Source organism: Hemiscyllium ocellatum, chromosome 10 (assembly GCF_020745735.1).
Source record: "Hemiscyllium ocellatum isolate sHemOce1 chromosome 10, sHemOce1.pat.X.cur, whole genome shotgun sequence".
NCBI lineage: Eukaryota > Metazoa > Chordata > Chondrichthyes > Orectolobiformes > Hemiscylliidae > Hemiscyllium > Hemiscyllium ocellatum.
This window is the reverse complement of record NC_083410.1, coordinates 106,873,461-106,897,015: the sequence shown is the minus strand read 5'-3', so window position 1 is coordinate 106,897,015 and position 23,555 is coordinate 106,873,461.

Below are 23,555 nucleotides of genomic sequence, written 5' to 3'. Positions count from 1 at the left end.
AGGCAGGGAAGTGGATGATCAGATCAGCCATTGAACAGCAGATTGGATTCAATGGGCCAAATGGCATACATCTGCTCTTACATCTTCTGCTCTGACGACTACAATAACGAGCAGAGGCATTATGGGATCCAATGATCTCAGTAGCGTCAAGGAGTTTGACCACAGCTGATGTACGATTCTGCTCATGGGGAATTCCCAAAATAAGAGTGGGGTTGCCTGTTCCGGGAGCGGTGAATGGGCTTGGAGCTGGGTGACCACTTCAGGTGGCATTGTACCCACCACCAGCCACCTACTCATACCCACTGGTATTCAATAGTGGGCAGGAAAGGAAATGATTGACCATCTCATTCTGCCAGCCACAGAGACCTTACAGAGTCTAGTGAAGGACCAACACCCAGTTCTGGCTATAAACTTGAAACATGCTGTTCCTTTATAAATCAAAGTCAGAAGTCACACAACACCAGGTTATAGTCTAACAGGTTTATTTGAAATCACAAGCTTTCGGAGCGCTGCTCCTTCCTCAGGTGAAGTGAGAGAGAAGCGCACAGACACAGAATGTATAGGCAGAGAGATCAAAAGATCATACAAATGGTGTGAGTGTTTACAGGGGCGGCACAGTGGTAAGGGGCGGCACAGTGGCACAGTGGTTAGCACCGCTGCCTCACAGCGCCTGTAGACCCGGGTTCAATTCCCGACTCAGGCGACTGACTGTGTGGAGTTTGCACGTTCTCCCTGTGTCTGCGTGGGTTTCCTCCGGGTGCTCCGGTTTCCTCCCACAGTCCAAAGATGTGCGGGTCAGGTGAATTGGCCAAGCTAAATTGCCCGTAGTGTTAGGTAAGGGGTAAATGTAGGGGTATGGGTGGGTTGCGCTTCGGCGGGTCGGTGTGGACTTGTTGGGCCGAAGGGCCTGTTTCCACACTGTAAGTCTAATCTAAAAAATCTAAAAAAAAAGATGAATAATAAATCTCTGCAAGTGATCAAAAGTGTCCGATGCTGTGAGTAAAGTGTCAACAGCTCAATAACAAGTGAAGGGATGATCTATAATCCAATTAATTGAGGCAGAGAGATCATTACAAAACATTAAAAATAAGGTGATGCTGGAGACAAACCAAATGGTTGGAATAACATAATAGTTTTCAGAGTCGCATACCGAGGGTCTAGCCAAAGTAACAAGTAATCCAAAACTGTCCAAGCTAATTCAGGTAGAGAGTTCATAACAATTTATCAAGGTGATGGTGTCACAACAGGACAGTAAGGGAGATTTCACAGATACAGAACAGTGTTTTGGGATCACATGTAGCGTGACATGAACTCGGGATCATGGTTGAGGCTGTCTTCATGGGTACGCAGCTTGACTATTAGTTTTTGCTCGACAATTCTGTTTTGTTGGCCATCTCCAAGGCTGACTTGGAGGACTCTTGCCTGAAGATCAGAGGCTGAATCTCCCTGAGTGTTGAATGTTCCCCAACTGGGAGGGAACATTCCTGTCTGGTGCTTGTTGCGCATGTCCATGTCGTTGCGTCTGCTTGGCCTCGCTCATGTATCATGGCTCAGGGCATCCTTGCCTGCAGCGTATGAGGTAGACAACATTGGCCGAGTCGTATGAGCATCCGCTGTGCACATGGTGAGTGGTGTCCCCACGTGTGATGGTAGTATCCATCGTCAATGGTCTGACATGTCTTGCAATGGTTGCCATGGCAGCGTTGTGTAGTATTGTGGTCGATATCATCCTGACAGTGACGGTCTGCTTAAGGTGATTGTTTGAAGGCGAGACATGGGAGTGTAGGGATGATCTTGGTGAGGTGTTCCTCATCATTGATGACATATTGAAGGCTGTGAAGAACATGGCGTAGTCTCTCTGCTCCGGGGAACTACTGGACAACAAGGAATCCCTGAAACATCTACACTACCATATGAACAAGTTTCACCCCATCACCAGACTTATCATCCACTACTCTTCAGAATCAGTCTCATTTTTGAACACACGCATCTCCATCAAGGATGTGCACCTCACTCTACTGCAAGCCTACAGTTTACCTCACGATGCTGCATTTCTCTAGCTTCCACTCTAAGCACATTAAAACAGCCATCCCCTACAGGAAGGCCTTACGCATGCACAGGAGCTGCTCAGATGAGGAGGAATGTAACAGATATCTAAAGAAGGTGAAAGACACCCACATTAGAACAAATCGACATGCCACAGCGAGAAACCGCAATGACCTGCTCAGAAGACAGACGCGGGACATGACCGATAGTGCACCCTTCATTGTCCAGTACTTCCCTGGAGTGGACAGACTAAACCATTTCCTTTGCAGCCTTCAATATGTCACTACTGATGATGAGCATCTCACCAAGATCATCTGTACGCCCCACTTCTCACCTTCAAATAACCATCAAATCTTAAACAGGTCATCGTTGCTTGTGATTTCAAATCAACCTGTTGGACGATAACCTGGTGTCATGTGATGTCTGACCGTGTCCACCCCAACACCGGCACCTCCTTTATTAATCAACAATATAACCAGATTTAAAATGATATATTTTTTACCTTTTATTGTTAAATTGACCAGATCAGACTTTATCAATCGTTTATCTTCTACTGCATCAGCTTCCCTGAATAAAATTAACATAATACACAAAGTGAGCTCATATCTATCACACGCAGAATTGCGAACTTGATTTCCTTCTGCCAACAGTGTCCAGGCATTTCCTGCTTCCAGACCCCTCGGAAAGTCAAGGAGTCCGCTCTCTGGATGTTCCCTAAGGTTACTGATTAGGAAAGAGGGAAGAGGCTCAGGTGGATCCCAACACTGCAGATCCAATCAAATTTGTATGTGTTTGTATATGTGTGTGTGTGCGTAAGAGTGTGTGTGTGTGTGTCTATTCAGTGTGTGTGTGGGAGTGCAAGAGTGAATATGTGTGTCTGTTTCTGTTTGTATGTATACATGTGCTTATGTGTGTGTGTGTGCAAGTGTATGTATATTTCCATTTGTGTGCACGTATTTCTGTCTGTGTTTTGGTGTAAGTGTGAGTATGTATGTTTGTTTCTGTGTGTGTGTATGTATATATGTGTTTATGTGTATGTGTCTCTGTGTACATGTACGTGTGTCTGTGTGTGCATGTGCATATGTGGGTGTGTAAATGTGTCTGTGTGTGTGTACCTATCTGTGTATGTGACTATGTATGTGTGTCCGTATGTGTTTGTATGTGTATGTGTGTGTGTGTGTGTATGTGTCTGTGTGTGTGTGTGTCCGTATGTGTATGTGTCTGTGTGTATCTGTGTGTGTGTGTGTGTGTGTGTGTGTCTCTGTGTGTGTGTATGTGTCTCTGTGTGTGTGTATGTGTCTCTGTGTGTGCGAGTCCGTATATGCATGTGTATGTATCTGTGTCCGTATGTGTCTGTGTGTGTGTGTGTGTCCATATGTGTTTTTTGTCTGTGTCCATATGTGTCTGTGTGTGAGTGTGTCTGTGTGTGTGCGTGTGTTTGTGTATGTGTGTGTGTCCATATGTGAATGTGTGTGCTTGTGTCTGTGTGTGTGAACCCCATGAGATTACATCAGAAACCATCCTGGTTTGGGTGGTTTCAGAATGCAGTAAGGGATGAGTGAACCACTGCACGAATGGGTGAAATTTTCTCGGTGCCACAGGAATGAGTGACCTTGAGGAGGCAAGTGAGGCGTTTGGCAAATTTGACATCCTTGCATCAATCCTGCAGGTATTTATTTTGTACTCCTTTTTCCCTGTACTGCAAATTGTTGTGATAATTTGAAATTTGGCATTCTTTTACGTGTCCTGATGAGTGCAAAATGAAAAGTTTCAGTCACACATTGCTCTTTACAGTGACATTCCAGTTATACACCTGTCTTATCTGAAGCGTTGTCAGACAAGACCACCTTTTAACAAGAAGAGCTGGGATTGGATGAGAGCAGCATTTCTCTCAGAGTATGTCACAACTTTGTAAGGGGAGAAAATTCTTGCCAATAATTTGAGACAATCTACCTCGAAATGAGTGAGAAAAGTCAACATTATTGTTGGAGGTGGTTTGGAGGAGGGCTGTTAGGTTGATACCTCGAATGAGTGGGTTGTCTTCTGAGGAAATATTGGATAGGCTGGAAGTGTTTCTCGCCGGGAGAATGCAAGATGCTGCATTGTGTTGACGGGGTAGACGTGGCGAGGATGTGTCTTCCTGTCAGTGAGTGCAGAACTAGGGGATGCTGTTTTAAACGAGGGACTAGGATAGAAACTCTTCCATCTCTGAAGGTTTGGACAACTTTGGAGCCTCTTTGGAAATGAGGTGATTGAATATTTTTTAAGGGAAAGGGAAGTAAATTCTTAAATAAGAGATAGACAGATTCTTGTTATGTAAGACAATGAAAAGCTATTGGCAGTAGACAGGAGTGGGGAATTTGAAACACTATTAATATGATCTTGTTAAATGACAGGTGGAGCTGAATGGCCTACTTGTCTCCGAGTTTGTGTCTTTGTAAGTTCATGTGTTTGTACCAGAACTTAATGCAACTCCAGGGTGTCACCATTTTGACATCTTGTGAAAGTATATCAGAAAATTCACCTGCAGTGCCATGAAACATCATCAAAGAGACGGTGTGATGTGTCTGTCGATTTCCAAACCCAGCCGCTCTGTTCTGTATATAACCACAGACTGATACATTTCAAGAATGGTTTTCTCTTACCTGTTGTGTGCGCGGTTTGACGGAGGATTGGGCCAATCAGATGACTGCAAGTCGCTCAGAGTTAACAGAGCTGCTGTAAATCTCTCGATATCATGGGGACCGATTGCCTCTTCAATGGGAGATTAAGAGTAAAAGGAAACTGACTGGTTAGATCACAAAATGTTATCAGTTGCTTGAACAGCAGTAAAATGTTGTCTTATCAACAGTCCTGCCAGCTTTGGCATGCATAGAACACAGAACATAGACAGCACAGCACATACAACATAGAACAGTACCAGCTCATACAACATAGAACAGTACAGCCCATACAACATAGAACAGTACAGCACATACAACATAAAACAGTACCAGCTCATACAACATAGAACAGTACGGCACATACAACAGAGAACAGCACAGCACATACAACATAGAACAGTACAGCACATACACCATAGAACAGTACCAGCTCATACAACATAGAACAGTACAGCTCATACAACAGAGAACAGTACACCACATGCAACATGGAACAGTACGGCACATACAACATAGAACAGTACAGCACATGCAACATAGAACAGTACAGCCCATACAACATAGAACAGTACAGCACATGCAACAGAGAACAGTACAGCACATGCAACATAGAACAGTACGGCACATACAACATAGAACAGTACCAGCTCATACAACAGAGAACAGTACAGCACATACAACATAGAACAGTACAACACATACAACATAGAACAGTACAGCACATACAACATAGAACAGTACCAGCTCATACAACATAGAACAGTACAGCTCATACAACAGAGAACAGTACACCACATGCAACATGGAACAGTACGGCACATACAACATAGAACAGTACAGCACATGCAACATAGAACAGTACAGCCCATACAACATAGAACAGTACAGCACATGCAACAGAGAACAGTACAGCACATGCAACATAGAACAGTACGGCACATACAACATAGAACAGTACAGCCCATACAACATAGAACAGTACAGCTCATACAACAGAGAACAGTACAGCACATACAACATAGAACAGTACAACACATACAACATAGAACAGTACAGCACATACAACATAGAACAGTACAGCCCATACAACATAGAACAGTACAGCACATACAACATAGAACAGTACCAGCTCATATAACATAGAACAGTATGGCACATACAACAGAGAACAGCACAGCACATACAACATAGAACAGTACAGCACATACAACATAGAACAGTACAGCTCATACAACAAAGAACAGTACACCACATGCAACATAGAACAGTACGGCACATACAACATAGAACAGTACAGCACATGCAACATAGAACAGTACCAGCTCATATAACATAGAACAGTACAACACTTACAACATAGAACAGTACCAGCTCATACAACATAGAACAGTACAGCTCATACAACAAAGAACAGTACACCACATGCAACATAGAACAGTACGGCACATACAACATAGAACAGCACAGCACATGCAACATAGAACAGTACGGCACATACAACAGAGAACAGTACAGCACATGCAACATAGAACAGTACAGCACATGCAACATAGAACAGTACGGCACATACAACATAGAACAGTACCAGCTCATATAACATAGAACAGTACAGCACATGCAACAGAGAACAGTACAGCACATGCAACATAGAACAGTACGGCACATACAACATAGAACAGTACCAGCTCATACAACAGAGAACAGTACAGCACATACAACATAGAACAGTACAACACATACAACATAGAACAGTACAGCACATACAACATAGAACAGTACCAGCTCATACAACATAGAACAGTACAGCTCATACAACAGAGAACAGTACACCACATGCAACATAGAACAGTACGGCACATACAACAGAGAACAGTACAGCACATGCAACATAGAACAGTACAGCACATGCAACATAGAACAGTACGGCACATACAACATAGAACAGTACCAGCTCATATAACATAGAACAGTACAGCACATGCAACAGAGAACAGTACAGCACATGCAACATAGAACAGTACGGCACATACAACATAGAACAGTACCAGCTCATACAACAGAGAACAGTACGGCACATACAACATAGAACAGTACCAGCTCATATAACATAGAACAGTACAGCACATGCAACAGAGAACAGTACAGCACATGCAACATAGAACAGTACGGCACATACAACATAGAACAGTACCAGCTCATACAACAGAGAACAGTACAGCACATACAACATAGAACAGTACAACACGTACAACATAGAACAGTACAGCACATACAACATAGAACAGTACCAGCTCATACAACATAGAACAGTACAGCTCATACAACAGAGAACAGTACACCACATGCAACATAGAACAGTACGGCACATACAACATAGAACAGTACAGCACATACAACAGAGAACAGTACAGCACATGCAACATAGAACAGTACAGCCCATACAACATAGAACAGTACAGCCCATACAACATCGAACAGTGCAGCACATGCAGCAGAGAACAGTACAGCACATGCAGCAGAGAACAGTACAGCACATGCAACATAGAACAGTACGGCACATAAAACAGAGAACAGTACAGCTCATACAACAGAGAACAGTACAGCACATGCAACATAGAACAGTACAGCTCATAAAACAGAGAACAGTACAGCTCATACAACAGAGAACAGTACAGCACATGCAACATAGAACAGTACAGCACATACAACATAGAACAGTACAACACATACAACATAGAACAGTAGGGCACATACAACAGAGAACAGTACAGCACATACAACATAGAACAGTACGGCACATACAACATAGAACAGTACGGCTCATACAACATAGAACAGTACAGCACATGCAACATAGAACAGTACAGCCCATACAACATAGAACAGTACGGCACATACAACATAGAACAGTACAGCACATGCAACAAAGAACAGTACAGCCCATACAACATAGAACAGTACCAGCACATACAACAGAGAACAGTACAGCACATGCAACATAGAACAGTACGGCACATACAACATAGAACAGTACAGCACATGCAACATAGAACAGTACAGCCCATACAACATAGAACAGTACGGCACATACAACATAGAACAGTACAGCACATGCAACAAAGAACAGTACAGCCCATACAACATAGAACAATACCAGCACATACAACAGAGAACAGTACAGCACATGCAACATAGAACAGTACAACTCATACAACATAGAGCAGTACAGCTCATACAGCATAGAACAGATCAGCACATACAACATAGAACAGTACAGCTTATACAACATAGAACAGTACCAGCTCATACAACATAGAACAGTACAGCACATACACTAGAGAACAGTATGGCACATACAACATAGAACAGTACAGCACATACACTATAGAACAGTACCAGCTCATACAACAGTACAGTACAGCACATATAACAGTACAGCCCATACAACATAGAACAGTATGGTACACACAACTCTTTACAGCTCTTTACAGTTGAGATTTGGATTCTGAACCATTACAGATGACAGGTTCTGCTTTTCAAATGACATACACTAATCAAACACGTGTGTTGAATGGTGAATGAGAACACTGGGGTTTCAAGGTTAAACTAACTTGAAAGGGGATTGCAAGATGTAGGAAGCCCCACGAGGGCTACAAATGAAAAGCTAAGCATAAGGCCATTTGTTCTCATTAGACTTCATACGGAGAAGTCATGCTAGACATGGGTAGAATCCCTACAGTGAGGAAACAGGCCCTTCGGCCCAACAAGTCCACACCAATCCTTCAAAGAGGAACCCACCCAGACCCATTCCAAGTGACTCCAGATGCAACAGAGCGATGTGGTTGACTCTTAGCTGCCCTCTGGGCAATTAGGGATGGGCAGTAAATGCTGGTCTCCACTTCCTGTGAAAGAATTAAGAAAATGCACTGTATCGAACCATAGAAATCTATAGCACAGCAGGGAGCCATTTGGCCCATCTTGGCCATGCTAATCCAGGAGCCCTTTCTCACTCCACGTTCCTGCACATTGCTCATAGTCCTGCAGCTTACAGCACTTAAGGTGCCATCAGCATTAAGTTGGCCAGATCCTGAGTAGGCTACAAGCAAATTACTACGGATGCTGGAATCTGAAACCAAAAGGGAAAATGCTGGAAAATCTCAGCAAGTCTGGCAGCACCTGTAAGGAGAGAAAAGAGCTGACGTTTCAAGTCTAACTGACCCTTTGTCAAAGCTGACAAGGTATTTACTAAGACTCACTTCCACAGCCATATTTCCTTCCTCAGTGACTGTCTTCGCCTCTGACTTACTCCACGTGGATTTTAACTCAAATTCCACCCTGCATGCTGCCTCCAGGATTACAGGTACTTGCACGATATACAACATTTTTCCAACTGCTGTTCTCGCCGTATCCTAAAAGCCACACTCAGGGCCATGAGCCGCCACATGAAAGCACTCAACACCTCTCTCCAGCAGCACCGACTTACTCTCCAGCTGTCCTGGTCCACAGTTTCATTTCATCCTTCGTATTATTCGATGCCTTAACTCCAAATTTTTCCTGTTTCTTGCAGGTGTTAAGGAACGCAAGCTTCAACTTCTCGTCCACACCCTTGCCCACCCTCCACCTTCCAACAGACCCAATCCCTCGAACACTATCTCTTCCAACCCCAGCCCTTGCCGTGTATTCACCATACCCTCTGACCTTCCCCTGTCTGAGGCTGAGCGTGCTGTTCTTAACAAAGGCCAGCAGCTTTGACAAAGGGTCAGTTGGACTTGAAACATCAGCTCTTTTCTCTCCTTACAGGTGCTGCCAGACCTGCTGAGATTTTCCAGCATATTCTCTTTTGGTTCCTGAGTAGGCTATGATTTCCTTAGACAACCAATTGTTACCGACACTTCACCCCCATCAGAATTACAGTGAAGATGATCCAGGATTAATTCCGGATGTTACTGAGGCCTCTCCACCTCGACCCAGACCCCTGTATAATCCGTGACCCAGGGTGGAAACGAAATGTTTGGACTTTACTGCAAGAGGAGAAAGTGAGGACTGCAGAAGCTGGAGATGTTGCATGTTGCAACTGTATAAGACTCTGGTGCGGCCTCATCTGGAGTATTGTGTGCAGTTTTGGTCGCCATACTATAGGAAGGATGTGGAGGCATTGGAACGAGTGCAGAGGAGGTTTACCAGGATGTTGCCTGGAATGGTAGGAAAATCTTATGAGGAAAGGCTGAGGCACTTGGGGCTGTTCTCATTGGAGAAGAGAAGGTTTAGGGGAGATTTGATAGAGGTGTATAAGATGATTAGGGGTTTAGATAGGGTCGACACTGAGAACCTTTTACCGCTAATGGAGTCAGGTATTACTAGGGGACACAGCTTTAAATTAAAGGGTGGTAGGTATAGGACAGATGTTAGGGGTAGATTCTTTACACAGCGGGTTGTGAGTTCATGGAATGCCCTGCCAGTAGCAGTGGTGAACTCTCCTTCTTTATGGTCATTTAAGCGGGCATTGGATAGGCATTTGGAAGTTATTGGGCTAGTGTAGGTTAGGTAGGATTCGGTCGGCGCAACATCGAGGGCCGAAGGGCCTGTACTGCGCTGTATCTTTCTATGTTCTATGTTCTATAGATCAGAGCTGAAAATGTGTTGCTGGAAAAGCACAGCAGGTCAGGCAGCATCCAAGGAGCAGGAGAGTCCTGAAGAAGGGCTCATGCCCGAAACGTCGACTCTCCTGCTCCTTGGATGCTGCCTGACCTGCTGCGCTTTTCCAGCCACACATTTTCAGCTTTATTGCAAGAGACTGGAACATAAGGGAAGTTAATATTTTACTGCAGCTCCACGTTGAGATCCCAGCTGCCGTTCTGTAGTTGAAAACGATATATATAGAATAGCTTTAGAAGCAGCTCAGAGAAGCCTCAGGTGACTGGAACTGCTGGGATGAAGGTCTCACCTTTGGAAGAAAGGTTGGACAGTTTGGATCTTTATCCTTTGGAATTTGGAAGAATGAGAGGTGACCTTACTGTGTAATGCGAGATTCTGAGGTGATTTAACGGGATATCAACAGGATCTTTACCTCTGTAGGACAGACTAGAATGAGGGGGGAATGCACTTTAAGGATAAGGAGTCTCACTTTTAAGACCAAAGCTGAGGAGAATTTTTGATTTTCTTGGGAGGTTTGGGTGGGCCAATGAATTTATTAGATGTGGAGGAGCCAGTGTTGGGCTGGGGTGGGCTAAGTTAAAAATCACACGACATCAGGTTATAGTCCAACAGGTTTATTTGGTAACAGAGTGCTGCTACCTGATGAAGGAGCGTCGCTCCGAAAGCTAGTGCTTCCAAATAAACCTGTTGGACTATAACCTGGTGTGGTGTGATTCTTAATTTGAATTTATTTGAGGCTGAGGTAGAGAGATTTTTGATAGATGAGGAAGTCAAGATTGGGGGCTTTGTGGGGGAGGGCAGAAGAGGTCGGGAAGCAGAAACGAGAACAAACCAGACCCACCACAGTCATATTAAATGGCAGATCCAGCTCAATTATCCTACTCCTGCGCCTAGGTCCTATATTGTTTCGACTCATTGCCAAATAAGGTAATGGGCTAGTTAGAAGATCATTACAATGATATTGTTACAAAGAAGGTCATTAAGCAGAACGATAGCTGGACTATAGCTAAGTCTCTCTCTTTTGATCATTCTTTTGTCATTCCTAAACCATTATCAGCTACTACTTCTGCATCAATCCATTATAATGGGATCTCCCTTTTATCGACCCAACTCACACTTACTGCACTAGGTGGCACCCCAGACCACAAGATGGGAGGTTGCTGGGATTTCACCCCAATGAAAAGTTGTCCCTATTTCGGGATTCAAGAGGCTAATTTGCAAATATCAACTTCATTTTCAGCTTCATTGGTTTAATTAAGGCATTGAACTCACTAGCATTGACTTTTACCTGTGATGGTCCCACCAGCTCCCAATGTATAATCTAGCCTGCGACATCTCCAGTATAAACTTAACAGAAATAATGAGTTCACCAGGGGTAGCCGTAAAAATATCGAATGGATTTATAGCCGGGATGTCAATGGCGTTGCAAGATCTAAGCATTAGCTAGCGACAACATGGCGTGTGTATTGAATTGAATTGAATTAAATTGAATTGACTTGTATTGAATTGAATTTATTGTCACATGTACCGAGACACAGTGAAAAGTGTATAATCAGAATCAAAGTGGGAACAGACTCCCCCTCTCTCTCTGTGAATCTTTCTATCAAACTCATAATAAGATTGTAATCTCAGAATGATGGGCATGTTGTGAAATTAAAGCCAGGGCAACTACTACCAATTGTATACAGGGGTTGGGAGGCCATGGCTGTACAGGACATTGGTTTGGTCACTTTTAGAATACTGCATTCAGTTCTGGTCTCCCTGCTATAGAAAGGATGTTGTTAACTTGAAAGGATTTAGAAAAGATTCACAAGCATGTTGTGGGGTGGAAGGGTTTGAACTATAAGGAGAGGCTGAATAGGCTGGGGCTGTTTTCCCTGGAGCACTGGAGGCTGAGGGGTGACTTTATAGAGGTTTATAAAATCATGAAGGGCATGGATGGGGTGAATAGTCATGGCTTTTTCCACAGGTTAGGGGATCCCAAAACAGAGGGCAGAGGGAGAGAAGGGAAAGATTTAAAAGTAACCTAAGAGGCAACTTTTTCACGTAGAGGGTGATGTGTGCATGGAGTGAGTTGCCAGAGAAAGTGGTGGGGTCTGGTACAATTACAACATTTAAAAAGCATCTGGATGGGTATGTGAATAAAAAGGGTTTAGAGGGATATGGGCCAAGTGCTGTCAAATGGGACTAGATTAATTTAGGAGATCTGGTCAGCATAGATGAGTCGGACCGTGGGGTCTGTTTCTGTGCTGTATATCTCTATGACTCTATGTGCAATTTCTGATTTGGAGATGCCGGAGTTGGACTGGGGTGTACAAAGTTAAAAATCACACAACACCAGGTTATAGTCCAACAGATTTAATTGGAAGCACACTAGCTTTCGGAGCGACGCTCCTTCTTCAGGTGACTACTACCACCTGATGAAGGAGCGTCGCTCCGAAAGCTAGTGTGCTTCCAATTAAACCTGTTGGACTATAACCTGGTGTTGTGTGATTTTTAACTTTGCAATTTCTGCATGTCTTATTTTGACAGCGAGGCCTCAGCCCATTCATTTTCATTGCATTTTAAACATATAAACACTGCAGTTTGCAGACCAGATAAAGAAAAGTTTAGAAAGATTTATATGGGAAATGACAATAGCTTCGGAAATAGAGAGAGAGAGAGAGAGATAGCTGGCGGATCACATGCTGCTTTGCAAAGTTCTGGTTAGTAACAGTGTTGTAAAGTAAAAATTCCGATTATCTGCCAATTCTTTCTCCCTTTAAGTCTCCTGAACTCTGTCCTTCTCTGTCTGCTATCTTCAAACACTCCTTTTCTCTTGGACATCCGCATGACCAACACTTGCTCCTTGCTATCAACGACCCAGTGTTTTGCTCTCTCTCACTCTCTCTCTCTCTCCCATTCAACCTCTAATTGTCCCTCTCATCCCTCCTCCTCCGCAGGAGTCCCACCCTAAAGCCCTCAGTCCTGTCTGAAGTAAGAGCTAGGGGGTTTGGTCTGACCTCCCTGCACCCAGTCAGTTCTTACCGAGCAGATCATCAAGACGTTGGCTGCCTGTGTCCATTGGGTGGAGCTCTTTGTAAATGGACGCCAGGAGAATCTCTTTCTCCTCCGTGGTTTCCAACTGAAGATGGGCGAGAGTGTCCAGGTCAATGGACACCAACTGCTGTCCACGCAATTTGCTCTCTGGGGTAGCAGAAGGGGAAAGGTGCAGTTTAACACATTGCAGGTCGATGCAGAGCCCTGGCGACAGGAAATGGTGGCTCCCTTCCCCCTTGGGCCTTGGGTGTCACTGGAGCAGCTGTGGCTCACATAGCAAGGTGACTGGTCTACCAGGGGGGTGGTCTGCTGGGGTGTTGGGGGAGGGGCCCTCAATCCTGCCCGAGACGCCGCTCAGTCGCCAATGCCCGACAAGGTGGCACCATAAGACCAAAGCAAGCAGGAACCTTCATCCCCAACCAACTGCGCCACCCCCAAACGCAACCCCCCCACCCCGCCCCCATCCCCGATAGTTAATCATAGAATTCCTACAGTGCAAAAGCAGGCCATTCAATCCATTAAGTCTACACCTATCCTCTGAACAGCAGCTGGCCCAGACCTAACCCTGTACCCTGTCTCTGTAACCCTGTATTCCCCATGGCTAATCCACCCATACACTATGGGTGATTTAGCACAGCCAATCCACCCTAACCTGCACTTGTTTGGATTGTGGGAGGAAACTGGAGCACCCGGAGGAAACCCACGCAGACACGGGGAGAACGTGCAAACTCCACGCAGATAGTCACTCGAGGCTGGAATCGAACCCGGGTCCATGGTGCTGGGAGGCTGCAGGGCTAAGCACTGAGCCTCCGTACCATTGCGATGTCATGTCAACCAGACCACACACCCAGCTTGACAACAATATGGCTCCCACTTGTGCTCCCCTTTCAGCAGCTGCTCATTGGGAAGAGTGGCGGACGGATTTAGGGAGATCACTCCAGGGCTCAAGCCCTCAGTCTCCACCCCTATGGATGTCAGAGGAGGAACACTTAACTCTGTGGAATGCTCACGGGGTTGGAATGAGAGTAACGCCAGGATTTTGAAGGGTCGTGTGGCTGCTGGTGAACCAGAAATGGAACATATCACCAGAGGAGTCACCATCTGGCTCCATTTACAGAAAATGTTTAGACATCATGTGTATTCCCCAGGATCTAGTGGTGGATCTGAGAACTGGAAGCATTACGGAAACCTGAAGCAAGAGACATTAAACAGCTGCGCTAAAAGAAGGGACAACTTGCACAGCACCTTATGAAGTGTTATTGAAACTGGGCCAAAGAGACTCTTAGCGTGAATGTCACCTTTGATTGTAGGAATACACCTCTCCAGTCCCAGCCCTCTGACCCACTCACAAACTTCTTCGGTGTTCATTTCCTCAAGGGATCTGTCCTTCAGCTCTTTGATGTTCTCCTGAAGAAATAGCAAAACCGAGTAAACTGAGCAAAACAAAATTCAATGCAATTCTGCTCATTTTGTACCTGACAGCTCCTGGTTGACGTAAACAGACAACCATGGAGCTGTTCATTTCACCTAGAGCTCATTGTGTACCCAGAGAGCTTTGGAGCCAAAAATCTGTGTCCTGAAACTGCAAGAAAACTTCCCTTATAAAACAGAGTCGATTAGTAACTGGCCAGTAATCGCGAGGACTAATGATCTGGTGACATCGTTTCAAATCCCAGCGTAAGCACTGAAGATTCAAACTTGCTTTGTAAAATAAACACATCTCTGCTTTACATCTTCTCTCAAATAAACAAAAGCATTGGCGGTAATGGAGGCAGGGAGTGCAATAGTTGCTTCGTTTATTTTCTGTGGCAATGCCTTGTCCAATCAGAGTCGACTTGCTGACTAATCGAATCAAATTACCAACCTCTCCATCTCATTCAGTATAAATTGTCGTTCCCTTGGAAATTTGGTACTCTGTGCATCAACCCTGAAGTGCAAAATGAAAAGATTTGATACTCTTTTCAGCAATATTCATTTTCGGTAACACCGGGAGACTAATTAAATAAATGTGTAATAAAAAGCTCCCATCCATAATGGTGACTGTCAGATTGTTGCTAAAACTTACTAAAATCCTTCAGGCAAGGAAACCTCCAGGCTTTATTGGGTTTTTGACTCCAGACCCACGGCAGTGTGATTGCCTCTTCCCTGCCCCTCTGAAATACTTTTCCAAATTTTATCCACAAAAGACTCCTGCACTAACTTCAGAAAAGATTTACAAGGATGTTGCCAGTTATGGAGGGTTTGGGCTACAGGGAGAGGCTGAACAGGCTGGGGCTGCTTTTCCTGGAGCGTCAGAGGCTGAGGGGTGACCTTGTAGAGGTTTCCAAAATTATGAGGAGCATGGATAGGGTGGGGGAGTCCAGAACTAGAGGGGTTTAGGGTGAGAGGGGTAAGATATAAAAGAGATCTAAGGGGCAACTTTTTCACATGGAATGAGCTGCCAGAGGAAGTGGTGGAGGCTAGTACAATTGCAACATTTAAGAGGCATTTGGATGGGTATATGAATAGGAAGGGTTTGGAGGGATATGGGCCGAGTGCTGGCAGGTGGGACTAGATTGGGTTGGGATATCTGGTCAGCGTGGACGAGTTGGACTGAAGGGTCTGTTTCCATGCTGTACATCTCTATGACTCTCTGAGTTGCACAGCTGTATTCATAGAATCCCTACAGTGTGGAATCAGGCCATTCAGCCCACACCGACCTTCTATAGTGCATCGCACCCTATCCCTGTATTTCCCATGGCTAACCCACTTTGCCTGCACATCCCTGGACAATATGGAGCAATTTAGCATGGCCAATCCACCCTAACCTGCACATCTTTGACTATGGGAGGAAACCCACGCAGACACGGGGAGAATGTGCAAACTCCACGCAGGCAGTTACCCAAGGCTGGAATTGAACCCAGATCCCTGGCGCTGTGAGGCAGCAGTGCTAACCACTGAGCCACGGTGCTGCCCCAAGTAGACAGCTCCACACTGCACTCTCAAGGGCAATTAGGGAAGGGCAATAAGTGTTGACCCACACCCCGTGAATGAATAAAAAGTAAATTTTCAATCTTATGTCAGGAGGCACAATTTTTGTATCGCGTTTTTTGTAAACCCAAGCATGGTTAAACCTTTAGTTTCAGGTTCAGTCAGCGATATAACTATATAATGTCGGACCAATTGCAGAATTACTTGTGAAAGTGATCCCAGGCATCCCTATGGTGATGGTGTGTGGCATTTCGCCCCCCACCCTGTGCTAACTTTAAGAAGAACGTAGATATCAATAAACAAGGAATCACAAATACATTTCCTTCCTTACTACGACTGAAGGGAGGGGGTGAAATTCAATTCTTCGCTGCCTTGATTAAATCTGCAGTGTGTTTTTAATTAGCACGTTCAGACATGCTGTGACAGCACTGCAGACCAGGCAAGGCCTCAACCTTCTGGTCCAGAATTAGGGACACTACTACTGTGCCAGAAGAACCCTTCTGAATCTCCAAACCTGGCACTGGATACCCGTCAGATCTCATGCTGTGATTGAGCCGGAGTAGACCTCTGCCAATCAGTCAGGAACCTGCCATACCAGGCAGGGAAGATTGACAACAATGATTCCAGGCTGGAAGGTGACCATGGGGCAGCACTCCAAAAGCATAGGATTTCAAATAAACCTGTTGGACTATAACCAGGGGTCCACCCCAGTCCAACACTGGCTCCCCCACATCCTCTTGTAAACCAAGGGAGAGAGAGATTCCAGAATCTCTCAGAAGGGTCCCATGTATAAAGTCTTACCTTTCCCTTGAAGCTACCTTTCCGATCAGCTGAGGGTGGTATGTAGGATTCTGCAAGATAAAGACCAGTCCTGAGTCCAGGGTTCTTCCTAGTCCAACAAGTCAGAGATGTGACCACACAACTCCAGAAGAGTTGGAAATTGAAGCTGCTATCTCAGAAGTAGGGAAACTACCATTGTACCACTAGAACCCTTTGAGCTACTGTGGGAGCACTGTACAAATTTGATCCTTCAAACATAGAATTTCTCCTCATTGAACCAGAGGAGAACGTATTTAACACTCACCTATTGCTGCGCCACAGACTAACATGAACTGGATAAAGTTATCAATTGGACCTGATTAGGACACAGCATAGCATATTGGTAGTGTCCATCCTTCTGGCTTAGAAGACCCAGATTTAAGTTCCACCTATCATCACAGTCAACACATTTTCACCCATTAACGGTCCCATTAACAACTTTGCTTTCTCCCCGCCTCAACATTATCTATTCCTTTCTCCAAACACACACACAAACAGTCTCAGCCCAGGTGTTTTCACTCTCTGGACTCTATCTCCATCTAGCAGTTACTCCTTCCCCTACTACCCAACCCCTCTATTCTGAGCTAGTGTCAGGTCTGAAGAAGGGTCAGAGCATTAACTCTATTTCGTTCTCCGCATATGCTGCCAAACCTGCTGAGTTTATCCAGCAAATTCTGTTGCTGTTTCAAGCCCTCCCCCTCCTAGAGATGTACCACAACATGCTCAGAAAGGTTGATTTTAAAACAAAGAAGATACTTAGGCCAGTGGGTTAGCTTTGTACAGGAGCCACGGGCAAAGGTTTTATGAGGAAACAGAACATCATTTCTTTCAGGAAGGTTTGAGTGCACAGTCCTTCCACCTCCTGAGCTTGGTTTGAATGGTGTAAGGATAGATTGGGGAATCTTTCCTCCCTGTGTTGGAGATAAGAATGTTGCCGGATCAAAATTCTGGATCTGCCTCCTTACCAGCTCTGTACCGACTCTAGATACGCTCAACAGGTTAAAGAAGGCAGTTCAACACCAACGTCTCAAGGACAGTAAAGGATAGGCAGTAAATGCGCGCCCAACTAGTGTTCAATATTTACTGGTTTGCTTTATATTGTAAATGTTCAGTTTATCTCAGGCTAATGGAGAAATGATTCCTGTTGTGAATCTGCACCAGCTTAGCATGCAATCCTTTAAAATACCTGAGAACTCAGAGGATGTTCTACGTGCACCTGCGCAGACATACACACACCTCCCACACAAATATGCGCACACACACCCAAACATGCATACACACACACACACATGCACAACGCACACAGACAAACTCACACGCACAAACACAAAAACATACACTCCCACACACAAATACACATGCATGAACAAACACAACACACAGATATGCGCGCGCACACACATACACACAAACAGTCTCAGCCCAGGTATCAGGTGAGCACTGTACATATCAATGCAAATAATTACGCTCTGTGTTGGAACGTTGGAGCTGCTGCTCCTCTGTCTGTGTTTGCCATCTTGTTACATGTTGTTCTGACTTTCGACACTTCACTTGTGACAGTGATGGGTGATGTTGGGAGTGCAGCAGTGATACCCAGGCACAGATAGATCTGTACCAGCAACTCTTAAAGGGCTGCAGCTTGCTCTGAAAGCCAGCCTGCCAATTAACCAAAGGTGGATTATGGGACAGCTGACCATTTCGTATTGGCACGGTAAGATATTATTAAACCCCTGCATAAGGGGGAGATTATATCACAGTGACAATGTCATTGTGGTCTGAGCTAATGTTCCTATAGTTCGGGCACAAACCTGACCATAGCAGCTGGTAAAAGGTAAATATAACTACTAGATTAGATTACTTACAGTGTGGAAACAGGCCCTTCGGCCCAACAAGTCCACACCGACCCGTTGCCCACCCATACCCCTTACCTAACACTACGGGCAATTTAGCATGGCCAATTCACCTGACCCGCACATCTTTGGACTGTGGGAGGAAACCGGAGCACCCGGAGGAAACCCACGCAGACACGGGGAGAATGTGCAAACTCCACACCGTCAGTTGCCTGAGTCGGGAATTGAACCCGGGTCTCAGGCACTGGGAGGCAGCAGTGCTAACCACTGTGCCACCGTGCCGCCCACTAGAATCTGGAATTATAAGGCAGGATACACTAGAGCCAATGAGCCTTGGTTTAGCTGATTTATCATTAGAGAAATGAGACATCAGGGTATTTTAGAGTATTTTAAAACCCCTCAATACTGAGAGGCCATTTCTGGAGCACTGTGAGCAGTTTGGGAGTCCTTGCCTGATTCCTGGGATGGTAGGACTGCTCTCGGAGGAGACCAGGCCTGAATTTTCTGGGGGCTTTGAAGAACAGGCGGTGATCTTGTATAGGCTTTCAAGGGGGTTACACAGAGCAGATGGAGACAGGCCCCCTTGGTTTCAGGGTCGAGCATTAGGAAAGAGAACAAGCCATCTGAAAGTGAGAAGGAGGAGAGATTTCTTCACTCAGTGGATGGTCAATCATTGGAATCCTCTACCCCAGAGGACTGTGGGAGCTCAGTCTCTATGTCTGTTTGAAACAGAAATCAGTTGGTTGCTAATGACATCAATGGACATTGAGGTAGATGAGCAGCCATGATCTAGAATGACAGAAGAGCCGGCATGGGCTGAATGGCCTACTCTTGCTTCTACATTCCGAATATCGATTGTTGCGAGGCTCGAGTTCTGAAGAAGGGTGACTGGCCCTGAAACATTAATTCTGCTTTCTCTTTCCACAGGTGTTGCTAGACCTGCATTTCTCCAGCGATTTTGGCTTTAGTTGCGAAAACATCTTCGGTTCAGCTTGGGGGGAAGGAATCTGCTCCCCCCCCACACGTTCAGGCCTACATGTGAATCCAGACCCTCGGCAACATGAATCAGCCAGGCCAGGTACTCGGTTCAGGGGCGTTTAAGGACAGGCAACAAATGCTGGCCTTGTTGTGGAAGAATCAAAGAAAGTGTGGGCAGGAAGAGGGGACACCAAGTCACTGTCAAAAAAATATAGAGACTGGTTCGAGTCCCACCCAATGATTCTCCTGCTCCTTGGATGCTGCCTGACCTGCTGCGCTTTTCCAGCAACACATTTTCAGCTCTGATCTCCAGCATCTGCAGTCCTCACTTTCTCCTAGAATTTCAGTATAGTCAAGCAATGAATGATGGGATGCGTGCCCTCAGTGAGGGGAAATGATGTGCCCTGAGGAATGGGTGGTGGGAGCACAGGGATGGTAGACAAGTGGATTTAGAGTCAATGTGCCTGAGTTTCACTTTACAATCCCTGCAGTGTGGAAACAGGCCATTTGGCCCATCGAGTCCACACCACCCCTCTGAAGAGCATCCCACCCAGACTCACTCTCTACCCTTTAACCCTGCTTTTTCCAAGGCCAACCCACCTAAAACTGCACACTTTTGCAATGTGGGAGGAGATCAGAGCACCTGGAGGAAACCCATGCTGACACATAGAGAAACATAGAAACGTAGAAGATAGGAGCAGGGGGAGGCCATTCGGCCCTTCAAGCCTGCTCCAGCATTCATCATGATCATGGCTGATCATCCAACTCAATAGCCTAATCCTGCTTTCTCCCCATAACCTTTGATCCCCCCTCACCCCAAGTGCTATACCTAGCTGCCTCTTGAATACATTCAGTGTTTTGACATCAACTACTTTCTGTGATAATGAATCCCACAGGCTCACCACTCTCTGGGTGAAGAAATGTTTCCTCATCCCCATCCTAAATGCTCCACCCCGTGTCTCCAGACTGTGACCCCCTGGTTCTGGATGCACCCACCATTGGGAACATCCTCCCTGCAGCTACCCTGTCTAGGCCTGACGTGGATGACTATCATTTCAGTTGCATGACTCTGTAATTTTTTGATATAAATTCTGTGTCTTATGATCTTATACTCCACAACCACCTGATGAAGGAGCGGCGTTCCAAACAAACCTGTTGGACTATAATCTGGTGTTGTGTGATTTTTAACTCTGTCTAGTTCTGTTAAAATTTTATAAGTCTCTATGAGATCACTCCTCACCCATCTGAACCCCAGGGAAAACAATCCTAACTCGGTCAATCTCCCCTCATATGTCAGTCCCACCATCTCTGGAACCAGCCTGGGAAACCTTCGCTGCACTCCGTTGAGAGCAAGAATATCCTTCCTCAGGAAAAGGAGACCAAAACTGCACACCATCATATTCTAGGTCTGGCCTCACCAAGGCCCTGTATAACTGCAACAACACATCCCTGTTCCTGGACTTGAAACCTCTCACAATGGAGGCCAACATACCATTTGCCTTCTTTACCACTCGCTGCATGATTACCTTCAGCGACTGGGGTACAATGACACCCAGGTCCCACTGCACACTCCCCTCTCCCAATTTACAGCCATTCATCTGCGAGAATGTGCAAACTCCTCACAGTTAGTTACCTGAGGGTGGAATCGAACCCAAGCCCTTGGTGCTGTGAGGCAACAATTGAGCCACCCCAGTAGCCCAAGTTTTCCAGTGCAGACCCGAGTTTGATATGTTAGACACACAGGTCTTACGACAGCTTTCATTTTGAGTGGAATGTGTCCGTAATGCTTCACGACGTTCACCCAGATTAATTCCAGAGGTGAGGGGACTGTCTTGTTGAGATTGGGCAGTTTAAGCTGTCTGACGTTTCGAAGAATGAGAGGAGACCTAATGGAGGTCCGTGAGATAACATAAGGGATTGACACACTAGACACAGAGAGGATGTTTCTTCATGTGGGGTGATCAAGAACGAGAGTTGGTGGTTTTAGGATAAAGGACAGCAGAGTTAAACAGAGATGAAGAGAAACTACATCTCTCAAAGGCTCATGGATCTGTGCAATTCACCTTCCCAGAGTGCAGTGGATGCTGGGACAATGAGTAAATTTACAGTGGAGATGGACAGATTTATAGATTAGATTCCCTGCAGTATGGAAACAGGGCATTTGCCCCAACAAATTCACCCTGACCCTTTGAAGAATAACCCACCCAGACTCATTTCCCCTCTGACTAATGCACCTTACACTCTGGGCAATTTAGCCTGGCCAATTCACCCTGACCTGCACATCTTTGGATTGCGGGAGGAAACCGGAGCAAACCCATGGGGACACAGGGAGAACATGCAAACTCACAGACAATCGCCCGAGGCTAGAATCGAACCTGAGGCCCTGGTGCTGTGAGGTAGCAGTGCTGACCACTGAGCCACCGTGCCACCCCTAATTGATAATAGGTTGAAGGGTTATGGGGCAATGGCAGGAAAGTGGAGTTGAGGCCGAGATGAGATCAGCCATGATCGTATCAAATGGTGGGGCAGGCACGAAGGGCCGAATGGCATACTCCTGCTCCTAGCCCTTGTGTCTCTGTGTAAGGTTTTAAATGTTGACACAAGTCAGCACAGATACAAATCACATCCATGCCACCTAGACCCAACCAGACATCATTAAAGCTATCAGAATACATTCTTGGTAAGCTTCTGGTGTCTTTTCCATTGGTTTTGGGACTGTTTTCCTTGGTTTGTTCAACCCCCCTTCTCTTGATTTGAACTTGCACTGAAGAAAGAGTTGCATTTGGATTGTATTTTTCACTGCCACCAGACACCTTTGCAGCCAGTACACTTCGGGATGTAGCCTCTGTTGTCATGGGAAGCACACAGCAAGCTCCCACATACAGACACGTGACCACAGGGAAATCATCTGTGTTCGGTGATATTGACTGAGGGGTGGATATTGACCAGACACTCGCAAAGGTTCCAATGTTCTTTCTCACACTGATCCCATTCAGAACTGAATGTTTTGAACCACCCACTTGGATGCAGCCTTAACTTACTGTCTCATCAGAAAGACGGCTCCTCTGACAGTACGGCACTCTCTCAGTACAGCACTGAAGCAATTATCAGCCTGGAATGGTGTGCTTATGCCCAGACCTGGCTCTTGAAACTGGGAGCTCTCGATTTTGCCTTGGGTTAGCTGCCCTTTGCAAGAAGCACAGGAGGAGGAGACTATTCAGTGTGAATCCCCCCACGATCAAATTCCAGGGGGTTACAATTGGCCAGAAACCCAACTGGATTCTGGGTCAGTGGTGCTGGAAGAGCACAGCAGTTCAGGCAGCATCCAACGAGCAGCGAGATCGACGTTTCAGGCAAAAGCCCTGGACCGCTCAGGAGCAGGTCAGAGGCTAAGAATCCTGCAGCGAATAACTCACCTCCTGACTCCCCAAAGCCTGTCAATCATCTCAAAGGCACAACTCAGGATTGTGAGGGAATGCTCCCCACTTGTCTGGACGGGTACAGCCCCAACAATACTCAAGAGCCCTGACACCAT